Source organism: Hemiscyllium ocellatum, chromosome 7 (assembly GCF_020745735.1).
Source record: "Hemiscyllium ocellatum isolate sHemOce1 chromosome 7, sHemOce1.pat.X.cur, whole genome shotgun sequence".
In the NCBI taxonomy this organism is placed as follows: domain Eukaryota; kingdom Metazoa; phylum Chordata; class Chondrichthyes; order Orectolobiformes; family Hemiscylliidae; genus Hemiscyllium; species Hemiscyllium ocellatum.
Window position 1 is genome coordinate 41413306 of NC_083407.1, and position 24930 is coordinate 41438235.

The 24930-nt window shown below is 38.9% G+C and overlaps 1 protein-coding gene across 1 annotated transcript in view; it reads right to left on the minus strand.

Moving 5' to 3' along the window:
• gpr39 (G protein-coupled receptor 39) overlaps positions 1-24930 on the minus strand; it is an 88604-nt gene that overhangs the window by 62319 nt on the left and 1355 nt on the right. The gene's annotated exons all lie outside the window — the stretch shown is intronic.

The window sequence follows — 24930 nt, forward strand, 5'->3', positions numbered from 1 at the left end:
ACATCACCTGTGGCAATTCACTCACTATCCACGACCACCAAATCACCCATGTTTTCAACAAATCAATTTACATGCAAATGCAACTGCATGGGCAATGCAATATCACCAAAGGTGAAGGAAATGTAATGAGGGAGAGATGGGACTAAGTCAAAATAGAGTTGGAGGAGGCAGTAAGGTACCCTACCCCCTGCAGTGCCCACATCACTCTCAAAGCGTCGAAGGTATTGGTGAACACTGCATTTTCCCTCTCTAACATTATCCACCCTCAAGTGGGTACAGACAAGAGCCATGGAAGAGAGGCAGACTGTTAGCAACTATGGGTCCCTTTACTGCCCACTGCTGGATCTGTTAATAGCCAGCATGGCTAGACACGGAAGAAGGTTTACTGACTTGTCCATACCCCTATGTTCCAGATGTCCAAAGATCAGGAGAATGGGGCTGAAGTGCTGCCAAAAAGATGCCAAAGATTTTTCAAATAAATGAAAAGGTGTATAATCATCCAAAAGCAATATATACTTGTTCCACAGACTTAAAGCCATGCAAAATAAACAGTTAGCTGGGGTTCTGTGAGCCACCACAATCTACGATTGCACAGGAACAGCACAGTTTATTCTGTTGACCTCAAGAAAGAGTGGTTAGTTTTCTCATCTTCAGGGATTTGAACGTGATTGAAATATTAGTAAAGTGTAGCATTAGCTAGTTACGTGACTAGTAAATAATCTTTTTTGCATTAGCAATAAGGGTAATGCACTTTGGCTCAAAACTCCTAGAATTTTCAAAAGAACAGTAGATGAATAAAGATATTGAGACTCTGGTCAAGAATAAGGAGGAGACAAATGTCAGGTATAAACAATTGGGATCAAGTAAATCTCTTACAGGTATAAGGGGAGTAGGGCATTCTTAAGAGGGAAATCAGAAAGATAAAAAGGGGATATAAGATATCCTTGTCAGAGAAGCTTAAGGATAATCCAAAGGTTTTACAAGTACATTAAAGGCAAAAGCTCAACTAGGGAAAGAATAAGGCCCCTTAAAGATCAACAAGATCATTTATGTGTGGAACCACAGGAAATGGGAGAGACATTGAACAAATAATTCACGTCAGTATTTACTGTGGAGAAAGACATGGAGACTAGGGAACTTATGGAAGTAAATATTGATGTCTTGAAAATAGTTTACATTACAGAAGACTGGGTGATGGAAGTCGTAAAAAACATAAAAGTGGATAAATCTCTGGGACCAGATCAGATGTATTCTGGGGTATTGTGGGAAGCTAGGGAAGAAATTGCAGGGCCCCTAGCAGAAAAAAGTTGTATTATCTACAGTCATGAGCGAGGTGCCAGAGGACTGGAGGGTGGTTAATGTTATGCCTTTATTTCAGAAAGGCTGCAAAGAGAAGCCTGGGAAATATGGACTGGTGAGTCTGACACTAGTGGTGAATACATTGTTGGAAAGAATTCTGAGAGATAGCATTGACATGCATTTGGAGAGGCAAGGAATATTTAGAGAGAGTCAGCATGATTTGTGCATGAGAAATCTTGATTGAGTTTTGTGAGGACATGACCAAGAAAATAGATGAGGGAAGAATGGTGGATTTTGTCTACCTGGACTTTAGTAAAGCTTTTGGCAAGGTTTTGTAATGGTAGACAGGTTAGTAAAGTTGGTTCACATGGGAGTCAAGGAGAGTGTGCCAATAGGATACAAAGTTGGCTTGATGGTAAGAGACAGAGGGTGGTGGTGGAGGGTTGTTATTCAGACTGCGCACCTGTGATCAGCAGTGTTTCACAGGATTCAGTGCTGTGACCACTGTTGTTTGCTGTTTATATAAACAATTTAGATGGGAATTTAGGAAGCATGGCTAGTAAGTTTGCAGATGATGCCAAAATTGGTGATAGAATAGACAATGAAGAAGGTTATCTAAGAATACAACAGGACCTTAATCAATTGGACGAATGGGCCAAGGATTAGCAGATACAGTTTAACTTGGATAGATATGAGGTGTGGCATTTTGGAAAAATGAACAAAGGCAGGACTTATGCAGTTAATGATAGGGCCCTGAGGAGTGTTGTTGAACAGAGACACCTAGGGGTTCAGGTACATAGTTCTTTAGAAGTTGTGTCACAGGTAGGCAGCTTGTCTTCATTGCTCAGACCATTGAGTATAGGAATGGGGAGGTCATGTTACGCTAGTATAGTACATTGGTAATCCCACTTTTGGAGTACTGTGTATGGTCAGGCCACCCTGCTCTGGAAAAGATGTTATTAAATTGGAGAGGGTGTAAAAAGGTTTTATCAGGATATTGCCAGACCTGGAAGGTTTGAGCTATAAGCATAGGCTGGGATATTTTTCCCTGGAGTGTAGAAGGTTGAGGGATGGACTTATACAGATTTATAAAATTGTGAGGACATGGAGAAGGGTAACAGAGTTCAGGACTAGATCGAATGGGTTTAAGGTGAGAGGGGAAAGATTTAAAAGGGACCTGAGGGGCATCTTTTTCACACAGAGGGTAGTTCAAATGTAGAATGAACTTCCAGAGGAAGTGGCAGATGCATGTCTAGTTACAACATTTAAAAGACATTTGGACAGATACATGAATAGGAAAAGTTTAGATGGACATGGGCCAAGCACAAGGAAGATGTGTGCAGATGTTAATTTAATTTCAGGCATTAGGATGGCAAAGTTATCTGCTTAGGTGGATGTAAAAGTTCCCATGTGGAGGAGCACAATGTTTGCAGAAGAACATTGGTTTTGCCAGTATCCCAGCTTACCAATATCAGCAATCAATTCCATTCAATATAGATTAATTATTGATTATGCCGGGTGGAAATTGATTGACACATACAAAACTTCAAAAGGAATTAAATTGTTGTGAAGTCCTTTGTAACTTCCTGAGGAAATGAAGGATATTTTTCACATCTTACTAGCAGTGCTGCTACAATTTCAGCTTTTGGAAATCAAGCCCGATATGTTTATAATATACGAACATTTCAATTATGAACACTGAAACTGATTAATATTTGACAGGATGTGCACTGGGAAAGATTAAAGATAGGCCCCTGAAGGACTAAATAGATTGGAATTGCTCTTTGTGTGCCACGAGGTAATTACTCACATGGTAAATCCAATAAATTAGAGAACACCACAATATTAATCATTTGGCATTGAAATTTTTTTTAAAGTCACAGTAAATGAAGCATATTTATTATTTATATAATAAACTACTATTTACTTTGGACTTACCTTCTATAAATGCAATGCACATTTTAATTCTGATTTTTTTTATCAACAACTTAAATGAACTAGTGTAGTTCTTAAACTTCCAGCTATATGTATATGTTTGGGGACAAAACAATTGATCCTGACTTATGGACTGTGTCGTTTTCCTCACTCCAAGCTTAAAGGCAGCTGTCATTTTTAGGCTCCAGCCTCATTTACATTTTATCAGTGAGCTCTGTAATGACAAATAAGGCACCTGATGCAACTCATCAGATTTGGCTCTTGGTAAATTAGTCATCAGTACATTTAGTGCAATGGGCTTGTTGTGGTTGCAAGAATTCACATGGAAATAATAGCCTAAATTAATTTTCTGGGAATTTGCTGGGGGACATAGGATGAGCAGAAATTTGGCTGTCTGGATACAGAATTAGCTGGCCTATAGAAGACCAGCCAATGGTGGAAGATGGAAAGTATTCAGCCTGGAGCTTGGTGACCAGTGGTGTTCCACAGGGGTCAGTTCTGGGATCTCTGCTCTTTGTGAATTTTTATAAATGACTTGGACGAGGAAGTGGAAGGATGGGTTAGTAAGTTTCCTGATGACACGAAGGATGGCGGATTTGTGAATAGAGTGGAGGGCTGTTGTAGGTTGCAACAGGACATTGTCAGGATGCAGAGCTGGACTGAGAAGTGGCCGATGGAATTCAACCTGGAAAAGTGTGAAGTGATTCATTTTGAAAGTTTGAATTTGAATACAGATTACAGGGTTATAAGCAGCATTCTTGGCTACATGGAGGAGCAGAGGGACCTTCAGGTCCACGTTCATAGATCCCTCAAAGTTACTACCCAAGCTGATGAGGTTATTAAGAAAGCGTATGGTGCGTTGGCTTTCATTAGCAGGGGGATTGGGTTTAAGAGCTGTGAGGTTATGCTGCAGCTCTATAAGGCCCTGATTAGACCACACTTGGAACATTGTGTTCAATTCGGTTGCCCCATTATAAGAAGGATATGGAAACTTTAGAGAGGGTGGAGAGGAGATTTACCAGGATGTTGCTTAGACTGGAGGGTATGTCCTATGAAGACAGAGCGAGGGCTTTTCTCATTGGAGTGAAGAAGAATGAGAGGTGACTTGATAGAGGAGTACAAGATGATGAGAGGCACAGATAGAGTGAATAGTCAGAGACTTTTTCCCAAGGCAGAAATGCCTATCATGAGGGGACATAATTTTAAAGTGATTGAAGGAAGGTTTAGGGGAGATATCAGAGGTAGGTTCTTTACACAGAGAGTGGTGTGTGTGTGGAATGCACTACCAGCGGTGGTAGTATAATCAGATATATTAGGGACATTTAAGTAACTATTAGAAAGGCACATGGATGACAGTAAAATGAAAGGTATGGAGATTAGTTTGATCTTAGTGTAGGATAAAATGTTGGCACAACATCGAGGGCCAAAGAGCCCGTACTGTTCTATGTTCAATGAACTCATAGAATTGAATGACATTTACAGTACAATGAAGGGCTTTTGCCCGAAACGTCGATTTTACTGCTCCTCGGATGCTGCCTGAACTGCTGTGCTTTTCCAGCACCACTCTAATCTAGACTCTGGTTTCCAGCATCTGCAGTCCTTGTTTTTACCTATTTACAGTACCAAGACTGGCCATTCAGGGTAATAGGTCTGTGCTCCACAGTAACCTTCTCCTAATTTATTTCACACTATCAACATCTCCTTTCCACCTTTGAGCGCATAACTAACTTCTCCTTAATCAATGTTATGCTAATTGCCTCAACCACTCCATGACACAGCAAATTCCAAATCTCATCCAATCTCTGGGCAGAGATCAGCTAGAAGGTGTGCAGTGGGCTGTAGTTGGGAAACAGGGGTTTTATTTACTAAGGGATAGTGTTCTGATGGAGCGAGATGATCCTGAATACTTTCTAGGGTTAACATTTTTGCTCTAGGAGAAACAATGTACAACCTTAAAATGCTCCAAAGTTACAAGCAATTTTCCTACAGATGGTGAAGAAAACCTTCAGCAGTTAAGTGTCTGAAGCAGACAGGGGAGAGAGGAGGCAGCTGAATACCCTGCCCTTTCAATTACAAATGCTTTAAAGCGCCTGCTCCATCTTCTGCATTACAATATTGGATTGGTTGCACCTGACTCAGAAAAAAGGGACAACAAAGGATTCAGGCTTTACTATGTTTGCATTACCAGGCAGTAAAAGAATATCAGCTTTGTTGTGTTTGGGGAGGAAACTCTCATTTAGTTATGATTTTATGCAAGATCATGGAGGAGACTCAACCATTTTGTGTGTACCATAAGGACTTTCAATGATGAAGTTATTGAAGTTCAAACTGCCGTTTCATGTTGGCTAATATCAATTGTTTCCCATAGTAACAACCTCATCAAATTTCAGTATATATTGATTTCTGTATCTGTATTTTTATTCATTATCTTATTAAAAGAAAGAAAATTAATAAAATAATAAAATCCACGGGACCACTTTTGTTTTAAATAAGTTTCTATAAATTGCAGTGGTGATCACCAACTGTGATCTATGGCATATGTTGAAAATCATAGAATTTAGATGAAAAGCACAGCTAGTTTGTCAGAAATCTGATGCAGCTCAGAACATGTATGCTTTGAAATAAATAGATTCTGCAGCAAATTGTTGTGTCTTCTCTCATCCTTCATTTTTGTACTGAAGTGCTTTGATGGTTAGACTCTTAATTAGCTTTGCCATTTTTGTCACAAGCTCCATCATACTTTCTTGCTGTATGAGCACATCGATCAGATTTTAAAATGAATCTCTTCAGTTGTTGAGCTCTGTCCAGACTAATCAGCTACTAGTTGCTATAAATGCATAAAAAAATCAGAAATTGTAACAATCCTATAAATTCACCAAATTCACATTATATTTATCCATAGTCTGTTTGTGTGTCTGATAATGTAACAGGACAATTCCTGAAGGTCACGATGTCAGAAATCATTAAAAAGAGAGACAGATATCTACGTGATATGTGCATCTATGAATTTATATGTATGGAATTAGGAATAAAAAAAACATTGCTCCAATTAATAAAATGGTGGACAGGCTCCATGCACCAGTCAGTCTGTAACAGTTTCAGCAGAAACAGGATGTCATGGTTTGCAACTCAAGAAAACTGCATGCATTCAATATCCTGTGAGGTTATCTTTAAACTAATTTGAGAGATGTTGGGCTTCAGAATGAAAAACAAAGATGAAATGAAATGTGCACAGAGGCCTTCGCCTACCAATAGCAGTAGAATAAAGAACAGTTCAGAAATAGAGGTGGTCAGACAAAGGAAATTATGGGATGGACTAAGATGGCTTCAGATTTAATATATCTTAATGTCCGAAGTATAAACAAGATTGGTGGCTTTTCTAGTGGTGACATGGATAGAAAATTAGCAAAGGAACAGAAAGCAGAGCCTGACTGAGTAGATCTTAGAAAACAGGTTTAACTTTAACACAATTAGATGACATCACAAGACAAGATGTTCCAGTATAAAGACCCTCAGTGCAGTCAGCTATCACAGTCTGTCATATGCAACTTTACAGTCTTGTCCTGCTCAAGGAATGACTCAAATTACAGAAGGACAAAAGAAGCATTTCAAAGTCTGTCTGTAGGCTTCCCTCATGAAATGCAGCATAGGTGTCAACGCATGGGAGACCCTTAGTAAAGAAGAATCCAATTTGGAGGAAATTGATGCGTGAAGGTACACAATTCTCAGAGAATACCTGGCTGCAAGAGGAAGTACGGATAAGGAACCGTGAAAGGAATGGAAAAGATCTCAAGACCAATGACAAAATTGCCACCTCCTGGAAGCACCTGTCAAATGCGTGGTTGAAGATGCGGTTCCAGGGACACGCTCGTTAGCCATGAAAGGACTCACAGAACCCAGGACCAGAGACATGGAATTTCCGGGGTGGACAATAATTCTCATTGGCAGGTGATTGCCATTGCTGATCACAATATCCATAACATCAGTAAGGACAGATGCAAAACTATGTGCAAATCTGACAACTTATAAGTGTGGAAACAGATAATTTTGTTCATCAATTTCATAACAATTGTCTAAAACAAAAACGCAATCTTCATGGTATATGTTACAGGGAATCACTTAGACCATTATATAATGGCAGTGATGTTTGACCCAAGAAACCACATCAGGCTTTGACAAAGGATTGTTTTCAGAGTGGATTAAATGTAAAGGTGTTGGTGTTGGGTCCACTGGTCTCTACGATATATGGTAATGATCCTGAAATAATTTGAAAGCATGAAAATAACATGATTCTGAACTGGAATATATAGTGAAGAGGATAGTATCGATATTAGGACAACATCTAAGAAGTTTGGAGATATGTTGCAGATGGAATTTAATTTTGAAAAATGTGAAATGATTAATTTTGATGGGAAGAATAAAGAAAGCACTTCATGGGATAGTCAACATGGCTTTGTACGTGGGAAATCATGTCTCACAAATTTGATTGAGTTTTTTGAAGAAGCAACAAAGAGGATTGATGAGGGCAGAGCAGTAGATGTGATCTATATGGACTTCAGTAAGGCTTTCGACAAGGTTCCCCATGGGAGACTGATTAGCAAGGTTAGGCCTCACAGAATAAAGGGAGAACTAACTATTTGGATACAGAACTGGCTCAAAGGTAGAAGACAGAGGGTAGTTGTGGAAGATTGTTTTTCAGACTGGAGGCCTGTGACTAGTGGAGAGCTACAAGGATCGGTGCTGGGCCCTCTACTTTTTGTCATTTACATAAATGATTTGGATGCAAGCATAAGTGGTACAGTTAATAAATTTGCAAATGACACCAAAATTGGAGGTGTACGGGACAGCGAAGAAGGTTACCTCAGATTACAACAGGATCTTGTAATGGGCTGAGAAGTGGCAGATGGTGTTTAATTCAGATAAATGCGAAGTGCTGCATTTTGGGAAAGCAAATCTTAGCAGGACTTATACACTTATTGGTAAGGTCCTAGGGAGTGTTGCTGAACAAAGAGACCTTGGAGTGCAGGTTCAGAGCTCTTGGAAAGTGAAGTCGTAGGTAGATAGGATAGTGAAGAAGGCATTTGATATGCTTTCTTTTATTGGTCAGAGTACTGAGTTCAGGAGTTGGAAGGTCATGTTGCGGCTCTACAGGACATTGTTTAGGCCACTGTTGGAATATTGCATGCAATTTTGGTCTCCTTCTTATAGGAAAGATGTTGTGAAACTTGAAAGGGATCAGAGAAGATTTACAAGGATGTTGCCAGGGTTGGAGGATCTGAGCTACAGGGAGAGGCTGAACAGGCGGGGGGCTGTTTTCCCTGGAGCGGAGACTGAGGGTTGACCTTATAGAGGTTTACAAAATTATGAAGGGCATGGATAGGATAAATAGACAAAGTTTTTTTCCCTGGGGTGGGGGAGTCCAGAACTAGAGGGCATAGGTTAGGGTGAGAGGGTAAAGATATAAAAGAGACCTAAGGGGCAACGTTTTCACGCAGAGGGTGGTATGTGTATGGAATGAGTTGCCAGAGGAAGTGGTGGATGCTGGTACAATTGTAACATTTAAAAGGCATTTGGATGGCTATATGAACAGGAATGGTTTGGAGGGATATGGGCCGGCTGCTGTCAGGTGGGACTAGATTGGGTTGGGATATCTGGTTGGCATGGACGGGTGGACCAAAGGGTTTGTTTCCATGTTGTACATCTCTATGACTCTATGACTCTAAATACTGTATAAAATTAAAAGTCATTGATCCAAAGGTTGTGTAGTAACCAAGAGACAAATATCTCTCAATACACATCTTTGAAAAACCTGGAAAATGTTCAGTTTTGTGCTGACAAGTAGCAAATAGAATTTGCACTACATAACTGCCAGGCAATGACTACCTCCAATATGGAAGGTTCAAATCAATATCTTTTGACTCAATTCATTAGATTACCATCACTGAATTCCTACACTATCAAGAATCTGGAGGGCTACCATTGAACAGAAACTGAACTGAACTGGAGTAGCCATACAAATTTATTGGCTACAAGAACAGATCAGAGGAATATATACTACTTACCTCCTGACATCCCAAAGCCTGTCCACCACCTGCAATCCACAAGATAGGCTTGTAACAGAACAATCCTCACTTGCATGGGTAAATGCAACTCTAAGAACACTCAAAAAGCTTGACCTTATTAGTACCCTGTACAGCACCTTAAAAATTAACTTCTTTGATAATCAATACACAATGTACATCATCTACATGATGCATTATAGCAACTCACTTAGGTTCCTTTAAAAATACTTTCCAAACCGTCAAGAAGATCGCCAAAAGCAAATGGTTTGAAACTCCAGTCAAGTCTCCCTCCAAGTCACACACATGTTAACTCTGTAGTCGTTCTTTCACTGTTACTCGGTCAACATGCTGGAACCGGATATCCTTAATGGTTATTCCTAAAAGAACTGTGAGTGTATCCATACCAAGTGGATTGCAACAATTCAAGAAGGTAGCTCACTACCATCTTAACAATGGCAATTACAGACAAGCAATAAATTGTGAGCTACCCAGTGTTGCCCACATCCCATGAAGGTATTGAAAAGAAAACAGAGAACAAAGGTTAATGTAATTGACAAAAAAACCAGAGATGACATGAGGAAAACATAATATATGCTGAAATATTATGAACCGGTACATAATGAAACAAAAAGATGATGGGAATGGGTTCAAGATTAACTTTCAAAAAGGAATTGAAAGATTTGCTATGCAGATAGGAAGGCCAGGGAAATGGAAAAGGTTTAGTTAGCTCAGTCAAAGAACTGCTATAGGCATGATGAATTAAATTATCTCTTTTTGTGCTACACTATACTACGATTCTTCAATAACTTGCAATATGAGAAAACTTCACCAGTAAAATATGTGTCAAAATTTTCTTTAGTTAGTAAATGTGTAAAGTCAACTGACCAAATGAAGATTTTTGTTAACATAATTCTTACACTAGTGGAGGTTCCTGGAACTGTATCTTCCCGATACTAGATTTTATTTTTTTTTCAGATTGCATAATGAAATCCTGAAATAAACATTCCTGTTGTAATAATAAGAATATTTAGATCCCAAGAACATTGTGCAAATAAATTCATTACGAATCATTATTTGTAAGTTTAAAATAAAATCCAAATGAGCAAAAATTTTCATGAGAACATATTTAATAGAAGCTACATTTTAAACAGTTGTCTGGAATGCATTACTTCACAGCTGATCCTCTATCTGGAGATAAGGAGCAAGTTTGAACATAAACTCAAGGAAAAGAAAATACTTTCTCAATGGGTCCCACTTTGAATGCAATTTGCTACCATTTTAACATACATGCTTGAAACAGAAACTCTTAGCTTGAATTTTGTTTCCCTATCTAAACCCTCCTTCTATATATTTTTCTATTATTCGTTACTTACCATCATTTCTCATCCAGCATTTAAAATTAACAAAATGCATTTAATTATCTTTAGATTCTACTACTTACTTTCTATGAGAACCATGGTGAAATGCATCAGAAACCTGATACTGAAAATCGGTTGCTGAGGATATTCATTCCCCCAACCATGTTTGGAATGAATGAAGATTGACAAGTTTTGAAATTTTGATACCATTTTTATGCTTCACGCATATGAGCATTTTTCTTTGACAAGGTATCTCATCTGCAGCACTCTAGCCTGTCCACAACAGGACAAATTAATCTACCAACAATTCTCCATGGATTAGTTCTCACTTCAGTGACTCTGATTCAACAAGCAATGACTGAATCTGTATTTGAACTTGCATTTAGAAGCAACACACTTTGAGCAACACAGATAGGGAAAGAAATTAATGACAAGGGGAGCAGAACAAAAAGCTTTGTTGCTCTTATTTTGTGTGAGAACTTTTTGGATTCACATAGGATGTGATTGTTAAGTCATTCTTATGAGAAATTGTCAACCCATACTTAAAATAGGACATGATTGGTAAAATCTACTTTTATCAAATTGAAGGAAATCATTTCCATTGAGAGATGGAGTCTCTACATTATGAATTTCACAGAGACATGACAGGCAGATGGTTTACAGAGATTGGTTTATGTATGTATAGAGTGAACTTCCTGAGGAAGTGGTGGGTGTGGGTATAATTAGAATGCTTAATAGACCTTTGAATAAGTAGATGAATAGGGAAGGTTTGGAGGGATATGAGCCAGGAGCAGGGAGGTGGGACTGGTTTTGTTTGAGATTCTGTTCGGCATGGATTGATTCAACTGCAGGTTCTGTTTCTGTGCTAAACGACTCTATGTGTATGCGTCCAGATTTTCAAAGGGTCACAAGGTTAGGACTTGCTGTAGATGGGATTTGAGAATCATGTGTACTCAGGAACAATGTCAGAGTCTTAATGAATCTAGTGCACTTTGTAGTTATCAAAAGCTAGAGAGAATGAACAGCAAATTCCACAGCCCCTTAAACTCAGACAGGGCTTGATCAGAGAATTGTCTAATTCAGTCTTGAATTTCTAAAGTTTATCTTGGTGAATCTAAACAGTCTGATTGATGTCTGAACAGCTTGCGGGTTTGCTGCAGGGCCTAATAATGTTTAACTCTCAAAAAAGAATTGCAGATGCTGGAAATGAGAAACAAAAAAAACCAGAAATTGCTGGAAAAGCTCAGCAGATGTGACAGCCTCTATGGAGAGAAAGCAGAATTAACGTTTCAGGTCCAGTGAGCTTTTTTCAGAACTGATTGTAGCTAAGATGTTGGAAGGGGGGAGAAGTAAACAATAGATAAAGATGGAGCCCAGAATGAGACAACAACAGTTGGACTAACAAAGGAATGGATAAAGGTCACAGCCTGGGAGAGTCTAATTCATGCTAATTGTGACCATTAGTAGCTGGCAATGAGATGGTTGTGGTAGCAGGCAATGTGATTACAAGGTCTGGTGTGTGGGGTTGGGATAAGGACATGGGAGAAGATGCTCAGGCCCTAAAATTATTGAACTCAATATTGAGTCCCAAAGTTACAGAGTCCCCTGTTTTTCCTTTACACTGAACTTTTCTGGAACACGGCAGCAAGCCGGAGACAGAAGTATTATCCAGGAAACATGGCCATATGTTGAAGTGACAGGCAACAGGAAGCTCAGGCTCATCTTTGCTATCTGAACATAGCTGTTCTGCGAAGCGGTTGCTCAGTCTGTGCTTCATTTCCCCAGTGTAGAGGGGACCACATCGTGAGCAGCGAATACAGTGGAACGTATTGAATATACTTGTAATTGTTTTACATGGTGTTTTGGAGCCCTGCTTGTGCTGTTGTAAACATTGGACCTTCTTTTTTTGATAACTGGTTCTATCTTTTCCAACAATAATGACTGTCTGAGGAGCTTCCAGATCTCAGGAAGGCAGTGACTGCCCCAAACATGGTTGCTGCTTGCTCTTATCACTGTCACTGGGCAGGCAATTGTCACCTGTTTGAAGTGTTTGGCATTCATAATCAAGTGCTTACCTGCTGCCCAACTTAATGCATTTGAATTTAAAAATAACAATGCAGGAGTGACATTGTTAAGGTGTACTATCAGCACCCAGAATTTACCTGGGTATTGGGTTTTCAACCCCACTTTGAAAATCCAATCCACGGTATAACCGTCATCTCAATAAATCACATCAACTGAGAGAAACTACATGTTATCTTCAAAGCAATAAAGTTTGTTAAATATAAAATAAACTTAAGGTGTATAATTGCATAATTTATGAGCTGCTTTTTTTTAGTAACGTTTGGAAATGTGAACGTTATGTACCAAGGATAATAGATAAGTACAGCACAGAAACAGGCCTTTCGGCCTACAATGTAATCTTTCATGGTTTGGAGCCTTGAGGGATGCAAAAGAACAATTTCCTTCAAGTCTACGTGCTAGGCCCTGGAACAAGCTGTGAGTTGGGCCAATGACAAAGAGGAAGTATATTTTGAATGAGAATAGACACTGGCTGAGGCTAATTTCAACATTCAAAAGGGTCATTAACTTCACTGGTTGCATGTGTCTTTGCCTAAAAAGATCAGCTAGAGACCTTGGTTGAAAGAGCTGGTGACTTTTAAACCTGTATTATAACTCTGGTTTTGTACATCTAGAACAGTTAGATGGCTAGGCTATTTATCATAAATTGCCCTGCAGTGAGAGAGTGAGCTCATCCATTCTAAGCATTAAAAAATTGTCATGTAATTGATGAAGAGATTCATACGATATCAGCTGCTGAAGAATCTTTGCTGGCAGTGTTCAAAAACCCCATAAACAAACTCAAGTATTGAGTAGTGTCTACCTTGATTAGATTGCTAAAAAATAGCATTTTGTTCATCAAGTGCCTTACCTCTGAACCCATCTAATTACTGGTCAATAATCTTTGGTATGATTTGCATTAGTGTTATGATCAAAAGGGCAGTGACAATTTTGTAGGAAATTGTCTTGCTTAAAATGTGGTTTGAGAGGACATTGGCAACAAATCAGTAATAGAATGCCTATAAAGAAGCCAAAATCCCTGCTTCAAGGGGGCAAGTTTCAGACAAAGGCTTCTCCATCTATCCTGTTGAGGCCTAAAATCGCACAGACATTTATCTAGTTGTCAACTACTGGCAGGAAGAGGTAAACATGATCCCTTTAAGGTCAAGTTGGTAATGGAATATTGGAATCCAGTCAATCCCCTGTGACAGATTTGATAATAAAACACACCATACAGGCAGCTCCACAGTACTCTAAACAGCCAGACAAGCAAATGGATGAGACTGGGATTCTTCCCAAGGAGTTTTAGACAACCTTGAAAGTACATGATGTATGGGAGTAATGTCTGATACACAAGCAGCAGGATACTCAGAGCATTCATTTTCAAAACATTGAAGCCTCACATGTGTCCTTCACACTTTGGGACTCTTAAACCTTACTTGTCCCTGAGTTATCTGACTTAAGCAAGTGTCAATGAGTTCCTACAAGGTATAAGTGTACTCCCCATTGAAAAAAAGCAGAGATTATGCGTATAGGTTTCTCAGTAATTTGGTTTGGAAGCTGTTAAGGATGGTGATGAGTTTCTGTGCTGGTCAGACGCACACCTGATTAAAACTAATTGAGGATACACCATATAACTCATACATTTAATCAAATATTATGTATGTACCTTTAGTTTCAGTGTGTCCTAAATTAATTTCACTACATAATACATGCATCTCAATGTCTTGTTAAAGGGTAAAGCATTTAAAATTATACCACATGATGTGCTCTACTGATTTGAAATTATATGTCCAATGACACCTCATAGAGCTTATAATGAGCTTTTAATGGATTTTCTAAAAGAATTCTTTTTAAGTCTATTAAAAACATATTCCAAGTATCACAAAGTAATGCTTTTCAAATTTGAAATATTTTGCAGAGTTTGATGAGGTTTCTTAAATTTGAAAATCCACAATGTAAGATGCTATGAAAGTTGGCAAAAAGCATCGAAGGAGAAAGTGAGGACTGCAGATGCTGGAGATCAGAGCTGAAAATGTGTTGCTGGAAAAGCGTAGCAGGTCAGGCAGCATCCAAGGAGCAGGAGATTCTTCAGGACATTCATTCCTGAAGAAGGGTTTATGCCCAAAATGTCGAATCTCCTGCTCCTTGGATGCTGCCTGATCTGCTGCGCTTTTCCAGCAACACATTTTCAGCAAAAAGCATAGAAGGTAAAGTAATTCATGAAGTGACAATTGATTTGAAAAGCTTGAAGATTGTGGGTGGAAGAATAAATCAGAGGAAATAAAGAACATCATGGTTTCAAGATCCTGGGAAAGATAGAGTTAGAATGAGAAACTTTGAAAAGATTGCCAAAATCAATACAGTGAGGGATGTAGAAAATAAAACAGAATATGTAGAGCAACATCTTTGGAGCTTTGAAAGAGCAAGAAAGGAAATTCACGTGTATTGTTCCAGTTTCTTTAATAAAATAAAGACTAGAAATGTTGTGACAGAGAGACAAATTGTAGACCAAAAGCAAAAAATGGACAGCCTGTCAAATGAAATGTTCTATTTACATATTGTAAATGTGTGAGGCAGGAGGATAGAATGCTTTATTCAAATATGGGGCAATATTCAAATGAGATAGATTTTAGATTTATACGAATTGAAAGCTTTTGGCATGAAAGGAAATTTGATGTTTGTAGAAAAAGGAGTAGAGAAGATATAGGAATTCTATTTGAGTTAATAATGTCTACATATAAAAGTATGTAACCATACTTTCAAGAAAGTGTCATGCATGACTGAAAGTCATCTGACTTAATACTCACTCTGATAAAATTCCAATGTAGTTCAGACATGTGATCATGTAAATTCTCTTCAATTGACTTAGTCTTCTGCTTTGTATGCATCCTTCCTTTCTTCACCACTTTTTGATGACTGTGTCTTTAGCTGCCCTGTTTTCTTGTTTGAAATTCATTCCTTATCTCCTGTTTCACAACAATTTTCTCTTCTATCCAGGTCCTGTTTGAAACCACCTCTGAGCAAACCAGTGGACATCATCCTCTGATTGCCTTCTTTGACTTTTCATATCTTGTTTGTTAAGTGTGTCCCTGCAAAGAGCCTTCTGGAAATTGCAATGGAAAATTACCCCGTGTCTAAAAGCCACTGAAAAATCTCCTTTTGAAGTTGTGTTCTGACTCAATTAAGCATAATACAGTTGTTAGCTAGGAAAGGTTAGGAGATAAAATACCTGTTCTAATTTTTGGGTAACAAAGAACTGCCAATGTATCACTGACCACCACTGACTCAACCATATTCCTGACCTGACCTGACCCAGCCTGACCTGACCTGATATCTCCACCTCCCTGTCGGATTAAATACATGCTGTCACCTCCTCCCTGACTGAACGTGACAACTCACATGACTGTGACGTGGCCCAACACCCCAGGTTTCAGCTTATCTTTGGGCTGCATCTCACGACGTCGTGAAAGATTCACATTGTTCTACACCGACGCAATTTGTGAAAAACCCTGCCACTGGAAAATATGGCGGTGCCCAAATAAGCATTATGAATATAATTGAATGGAATAGAATAAAGTCACTGGCAGTACTGGCAGGGTAACTGCGCTTTCACATTTTGCAATGCACACTGAGGTTGTTTTTGGGCTGTTTAGCAAATATTCTCTTATCTTTTCTCCCCGAGTGTAACATTTGTTTTTAATTATGAACCTAACCATAATGAGATCAATGGTTCCGAATAAATGATTTCCACTTTTAAGCTGCTTACTAGGCTCATTTCATTACCCGGAATTATGTGAAGTAATTGAATCCTTCCTTGTTGAATTAGATGAAGGGCTTATGCTCGAAACGTTGAATTCTCTATTCCTGAGATGCTGCCTAACCTGCTGTGCTTTGACCAGCAACACATTTGCAGCTTAGAAATATATAAACTGTGACTACAGTCCAGGACATACTGCAGAAACATTTTGCATTCTTCTTTATGAACACTTCTATGACACAATCCATCTTTCAATATTTAAAATATCCTACAGTTGTAGCTGTATTGTATACATGCTTTTAATTTTCTGCAAATTCAATTTTGGTTTGGATATGACAATTCTTTCACTCTCTTCATCAGTAAATGGACTTAGGTGATAGAGAAAAGACAGGTGTCTCAAAGTTAAAGACTGTTATTGAGGCTGACAAGTGGCAGCCAAATTAAACTGAGAAATGTTTGACTTGCTTATTCATTTAGAAATCAGAATAATTTGCAATGTGTTTTGAATTTTTATACTTGTATTTTAGAACAACACACATACATGTTTTAAAAGTATGCCTGAACACTGACTTTTCAAAATTTCCTATTCTTTTGCAGATGCTTAACAAAACCAATTGTTCTTATTACATTACAATAAAGTTTCAAAAGTGATTTATTTGGCACATTTGTTATATTAAATGGTAGTGAGATGAGCAATGATGCTATTATCTTATGTTAGTAAGTAAATTAATGAAGTGATGTAGATTGAGTAACATCATCAATCAGGTTAACACACACTATCCATGCTGTGCTCTCACACAAAATGTGTATACATCATTATTTACAGACGTTAAAGTTAGCCACCATAGAGGTGTTCATTGAAATAGTATAGTTCAAATATATTTATAGAATAATGTTGTGTTAATATCAGAATTTATTCTGAAAGTTTATGTGCTGAGCAGATGTCAGATTATTATGTTCTGTAAATATACCTGCGATTCTTTATATGAAACTATCTCCTGCAATAAAAACCAACAAACAGAAAACACATAATTATGAATGAGTGCTTGCCAGTTTTGAAAGGCCATTTCAAAATACTCTATGGAAAAATGGGTACATGCATTGGAAAGGTCAGTGTAGTTGCAGTTTGACTCATATGCAAACAATAGTCAAAGGACAGCAAGTATGTTGATAGTTTGTTGACTGATAAAAGCATACTTATTGTTTCACTATAAATATTCCCAAAGCAAACAAAGAATGATTTTTTTTTCACTGATATATTGTAAAGAGGGAAAAGCTAAGTTCTTACTTTGGTTCTCAATATTATGGTCAACTTTCAAATTAAATGTATCAATACGATAAATTCCAACTGGAATTGAAGAAAAAATATGAACAAGTACAATTAATAAGGGGGTCAATTAACTTAAGTAAATTGCCATTTCCCAATGCTATTAAATCTTTAATTATCTATGACAAATCATGTTTGCTCCATATATGAATGTCACTAGCGAGCTTTAGTCAAGACTGTAAAATGACACAGCACAGTTTCCATGTGAGATTACTCTCTGTATCATAAAGTTGCATAGAAGTAATCAGCTGTGGGTGAAATACCGCAGTTCCAACTAAAAAAAACACTGTTACGTAATTATGTGCATTTATCCTATAATTGCACAAATGTTAACAACACTCATAATGGACCTTTAGAGAGCTCCGACCGCAGTTGATAGTTGACTGGGAAGCAAATTTGCACATGCAAAGAGGAATTCTTCCCACTAAGCTTGAGCTAACGCTGCAAAATAATGACCTAATGGGTAAGGTAATCCTGAACAAGCAGCAGGAAGCACATCCTTAAAATACATTCATTTAGGTGGCTAAATTGTGGCTCTGATAGCATGCATCTAAAATCTCAGGATTAATCTAAGTGCCATATAGTGGGGAAAGAGTATAAGCCGTATGAGACAAATAACAAGATGAATGTTTATTGTCAATCCTTTACAGGCTGATGACTTGCTGCACCTATGAAGTCGTTATAAAGGAGTGGAATCATAATTTCAAATTGATTTCATATTGGAGGTGCTAGTCACTCATAAAATTATCAAAGAAAATTGCAAGGAGATGTCAATGAGGTTGGGAAAATCCTATAGTGTGGCAGATAGAATTCAATGTCAGTCAGTATAAGGCAGTAATTTAAGTTTAAAATGCTATCTATAATTATGTTTTAACTGGAAGGAAGCTCAGGACGTTCAAAGAATCATGGCCTTTCTTCTCTTGCTGACCTGCATGATTAATATTTCCAGCCTTTTGTTCATTACTCTGTAAAATCTCTCTGCCTTGATGTTTCATTTCATAACTTTAAATTCCATCAGATTATTCAGTGGAACACCCTTTAAGAGGGACAGCACTGATTTTAAAAAGAGCATATTGTCTGTAACAAGTTTGTTCACCACTTCTGAGTATACTGGAAGGCAGCAACGCAATCAGGATACCAGAAGCCAGCAACCCACTCAGTTTTGTACACCAGTCAGATAAATTGCTTGAGAATAGTAGTCAGCATGCTGTCCACCTGTCGAATAGTTTTGAAATCATAAACCAGGTGGCCGCAAAGCAAGACATTTGGTCCAAATGGTGACTGTAAATGAATGCTGCTTAGACACATAATGACTGGATGTGGTGTACTTTGTTTATGCTAAACTCAATTTTGTTCCCAGTATTTACGTACGAGTTACATTGGCATTTAGAGAACGCCGTCTTGAAAATCTGTTTATGTCACAAATTTATGTTTTAGTCAACAGGAAATTATGTAAATGAATGCTAAGACAAAAAAGACTATCTGTTTGAAATTAAGCCAGCGACTGTTCAACAAATTCTTTAAGTAATACTGCTGTGAATACTTTTTGCCAAGTGCTGAGTGATTTCAGAGTGTGATGAATATCAAGTACTGGACCATATCAAATCACTCATAGATCCTGCAAGTACAGGAAAACTATAATTTAAAAAAATTATTCAGCTTCTAATGTAATTTAGATCTGCAATCCAGATGCTGACTGAGTTGCTCTTCCCACGATATGGTAGGTGATGCACATCTGGCTTCCATTGACTATGCACTTCGGACTTGCCATAGGGCATTGTGTCATGGATTTTCTAGGTATGTCTTGTAAAAAACAAGATGATCACATTGAGCCAAGAAGGAGCTGGTGGTAAAGTCTGTCATTCTGTCTTAAAATATTAAATTGATAGGCCTTTTAAGAGATGTCAAAGTAAATTGAAATACTGAGTCATGAATCTTTTTGGGAACAAAAGTGACCTCTGGCATAGCCAAAATGGGGCTAGAGCTCTGATTTTCTAAGGAGAGAGTGAGGTCTGCAGATGCTGGAGATCAGAGCTGAAAATGTGTTGCTGGAAAAGCGCAGCAGGTCAGGCAGCATTCAAGGAACAGGAAATTCGACGTTTCGGGCATAAGCCTTTCATCAGGAAGGGCTGATGAAGGGCTTATGCCCGAAACATCGAATTTCCTGTTCCTTGGATGCTGCCTGACCTGCTGCGCTTTTCCAGCAACACATTTTCAGCTCTGATTTTCTAACCCTGCTTGAAAACAGGGTCCCAACATTTCTGTCAGAGGGGAATGGGAATGAGCTGTAAACACATCTGTGCTTCATAGAGGTGTCTCCATATGTGTAAAACTGCTGCTACCTTCAAACAGATCCAATTTTCATCACTAAGATGGTTAAGGATTGATATGTGAGCTTTTAGAATTTTGAACAGAAAGTCTGAAGCTTCCAGAGTTATTTGGAGAGGTAAGTACTCTTTTCCATAGATTCAGGTTGACCTTTGAGGAAAGTACTTATTGTAGTGATTGTAATGAGGTCAACCAGCTGGTCCTCATGAAATATGAGTTCCCTGATTGGGGCTGTTAATGTTGTTCAATTGCAAATCCTTGGGTGACAGATAAAAAAAGAGGAATGTCAAATATTTTGACACTCTGAGAGCTGACTCTGAAGAGATAGTACTAAAGCCAAAGAAATTTGTGTAAGTATAGGGTGACTTCATGACAGGATATTGGCCTCTGTGGAACTATTTCACATACCTTTGGGGAAGGTCAAGTGCCCTTTGGGATTGTTAAAAGTAGACATTCATCATAAAAGCTGATCCAACAATAGTGATTTTGCTATTAAGGAAAGTGGTCTAAATAACGATAAAAATGTTTTTTCTTATGAAACGAGGTTTTGAAAAATGATGGTACTTGGGTATTTTATATTTGGAGCTAATATGATAAAATAGGGATAACATTAAATGAGCCCTGGAAAGTTTATCAAGTAACTGGGCATCGTAACAGGGGTTTAATTTTGTGTAAGACTAATGTTCAGCAGTGGAGGCTCCAATTACAATGAGCTCCATCTCAGCCATGGTGAAAAAGCGAGACAGCCATTCCAGCCCTCCACTGGTTAGATGCTGCACCATCCAATTAAGTGCCACCTTCTCCTGTGTTATGATCAAAGATGAAAACCTCACAATCTTGTGGATTTTATTTTAATTCCAGAAGTGTTTATTTTTAAATGAAGACTGATGGAAAATGGCTGCAGACAAAAATTAAGTGGCTGTCTGGAGAAACAGACTGCTGGAAAGTAACACATAAAGAGTTAAAGAAATTTCAAACAGATTATGATCTCTTGTAGCTACAAAGATAATGAGGGGTTGGTGACACTTGACCAACAGATTATGTCCCAGATGCAGACATATTTTGTTTTATTCCCTTTGAAGAATACACAAGAACATGGCTAAAAAGTTAGCTTTAACCTTACTGGTGAGCTAGTGAGACCGAAGCCTCTCATATGTACCAGTCAGAGTTCAATTGCTAGTGTGCTATGAAGTTCTCAGTTGAATAACAATGGCCTGTTTACCCCTATGTTGCAAGTAAAGACTCTCACTCTGAATGTTGCAAACCAGTTAACAAAGGGAATAGGACAATACAAGAATTCTCTCTCATCCTGAATACTATTATTTAATCATGGTGGAAAAGATTTGGAGGTACCAGATCAAATCACAACCATTCTGAAAACTAAGGATTGTTCAACTATCAATACCAAGCTACTGGTAACCTCCACAAGGGAATAGGATCCTTTATGAATTAACCTTGTTGCAGCTAACCAAGAAGGTGTGAATAAAAAGTGGAACCAATTCATCCTTCCCCACCAGGGAGCTTAATAGTTTGAGGAATCCCATGCTGAACCATAATGAATTGGGAATCTCACATTAAAGAAGAGGAGGTGCTGGAGATCTTAAAATGCATAGCAGTAGATAAATCCCGGGACCTGACTAAATGTATGCTAGAAAATTGTGGGAAGCTAGGGAAGAAATTATGAGGGTCATAGTGGAGATAATTGCATCATTGACAGCCATGGGTGTGATGTTGGAAGACTGGAGGATAGCTAATGTTGTGCTTTTATTTAACAAAGACTGCAAGGTAAAGCCAGGGAAGTATAGACCAATGAGTCTGATATCAGGGATGAGAGTGTTTTTTTGATTAGATTAGATTAGATTACTTACAGTGTGGAAACAGGCCCTTCGGCCCAACAAGTCCACACCGACCCGCCGAAGCGCAACCCACCCATACCCCTACATTTACCCCTTACCTAACACTACGGGCAATTTAGCATGGCCAATTCACCTGGCTTGCACATTTTTGGACTGTGGGAGGAAACCGGAGCACCCGGTGGAAACCCACGCAGACACGGGGAGAACGTGCAAACTCCACACAGTCAGTCGCCTTAGGCGGGAATTGAACCGCCGTGTCTGTTGGAGGGTTTTTGAGATACAGGATTTGCATGCATTTGGTGAGGCAAGGAACTAACTAGGGATAGTCAGCATGGCTTTGTGCATGGGAAATCATACCTCAGAAATTTGATTAAGTTTGTTAAGAGATGACCAAGAAGACAGGGAGGGCGGTGCAGTAGACATTGTCTCCATCGACTGTACCAAGGCCTTTGACAAAGTACAGCAGTTAGAAAGGTTAAATCACATGGGATCCAAGAAGAGCAGGCCAGTTTGATACAAAATTGATTGATGGTAGGAGACAGAGCATGGTGGTAGAGGGCTCTTTTTCAGACAGTAGGCCTGTGCTGTGAGGATTGATGCTGGGTCCACTGTTATTTAAATGAAATGGATGAGAATCTTGGAAGCATGGTTAGTAAGTTTACAGATGACACCAAAATTGATGATATAGTGGACAGGGAAGAAGGTTATCTAAGAGTACAACAGGATCTTGATCAACTGGGCCAGTGGGCCAAGGAACAGCAATACAGTTTAATGCAGATAAATGTGAGGTGTTGCATTTTGGTAAGACAAACCAGGACAGGACTTTCACAATTAATAGTATGGCCTTGGGTAGTGGTGTTGAATAGAGAGACCTAGGTACATGGTGAAGGTACATATTTCCTTGAAAGTGGTATTACTTGTAAGAAGTGGCACTCTGAAAGCTAGTGCTTCTAATTAAACCTGTTTGCTATAACCTGGTGTTGGGTGATTTTTAACACATTACATGCAGACAGAGTGGTGAAGAAGGCATTAGGCTTGCTTGCCTTTTTTCTGTCAGAGCACTGAGTACAGGAGTTGGGATGTCATATTACAGATGCACAAGACATGGTAAGGCCATATTTAAAGTACTGCTTACAATTTGAGTCGCCCTGCTATGGGAAGGATTTTACTACACTGGAAAGGGTACAAAAAAAAGATTTACATAAATGTTACCAAGATTGGAAGATTTGAGTTACCAGGAGAAACTGGATATTCTGAGACGTTTTTCTCTGGAACATAGGAGGCTGAGGAGTGACCTTGTAGAGGCTTATAAAATCATGAAGGGCATAGGTAAGATGAATAGCCAAGATCTTTTACCCAGAGTAGAGGAGTCCAAAACTAGAGGGCATAGGTTTTAAGTGAATGGGGAAAGATTGAAAAGGGACCTGAGGGGCAACCTTTTCACACAGAGGATTGTACTTAGTGTATGGAATGAGCTGCCAGAGGAAGTGGTAGAGGTCAGTATAATTACAACATTTAAAAGGTATTTGGACAGGTACATGGATAGGAAATATTTAGAGGGATATGTGCCAAATGCAGGCAAATAAGACTAGTTCAATTTAGAAGGACCTGTTTCCATGCTGTCTACCTCTATGACTCTATGACTCACCCAGAGTCTGGTCATAAAACTGACATGAGGGAGAGAAGTGAGGCAGTGATTGTGATGCAATATGTTTCAGTGATATATTGTCATGGTTGAATTGTTGAGAAGAGAGTCCCAGCTAAGTGATGTAGGCGTAGGGTGTTAAGCTGTGCTCCAACTGAAGAGATTAAGGTGCAGCTATGAATGTTGGGTTTGAGTCAGGATTGACAGGAATTGTTGGTGGGTGAGTGCTGTATGTTGAAACAAACTGACATATTCACTATCAGTGACTATTGATGTGAAGACATAAAATTGCTACAACATTGCATTCAGGTCCTTAGTACTGGCATTCATCATCTGCCTGTCATAGCTTTGATAAATTTTGTGTGTGATGACCCTCACTTCATGGGGATAGAACACATATTTTCTTCTCCTTTATCTCCTGCACCATCTTATTTGCTGCAGCCTCAGAGAACTTTACAATATGTTCTCTCCCCTGCTATGTTATGTATCCTCACATCCTCATACTCGAACACTTTTCCACAAATGTCTAGGTCCTGCTTCAACCTTAAAGCACCTCCATGCTAAGAGGTGGAGACTGACTTTGAATATGCAGGCTGGCGTTAGAAGTGAGCCTTGCTTGAACCTCCTACTCAGACATGCAACCACTCAATGTACTGCAAGCAGCAATCATGCAAATAATAGGGAGCACAAAGATGGCATATCCACTGTATCAGAAGCAACAAATACAGTTTAATGACACATTACAATCCCTGTGTCTGTTTTCAATGATTATCAAAGTGCTGGAATAAAATCTTGGTGCTGCACATTATGATGTGTTCCCCACATCCCAATGTAAAAGTGTTAGTCCAAATCTCCCTCATGCGGTGCTGATTCACTCCTCAGTGTTTTACCAGAGGTCACCTCGTCAAATGACTTAAGGCAGAGCTTCCAACATCTCCATCCCATCCCTTTTGAGGGAGGGAGGGAGGGAGGGAGGAAGGTGGGTTCTCCAAAACTTGTTAACCATTCAAATGAAAAACATTTCTCTGGACCCAGCCACACCACTGGAAGCAGGTGGCCACTTCTGGAATTGCATTCAGTCCCTTATAGCTCATTCAGACATTGGTGGTGAGCTTTATAATGCAGAGATCCATAAAAGATGAATTCCCCCTTGCCCAGCCTCAAGCCCAAGTGATAAAAGTTGCCAGGCTAAATGCTTAGTGAAGGTCCCTCTTGCAAATGGGTTAAGTTTCAGTAGTGGCAAGGAAAGGGACCTTAACCTTAGTGGACCCACAGCAAGTTAATTTGTTTATGCTGATT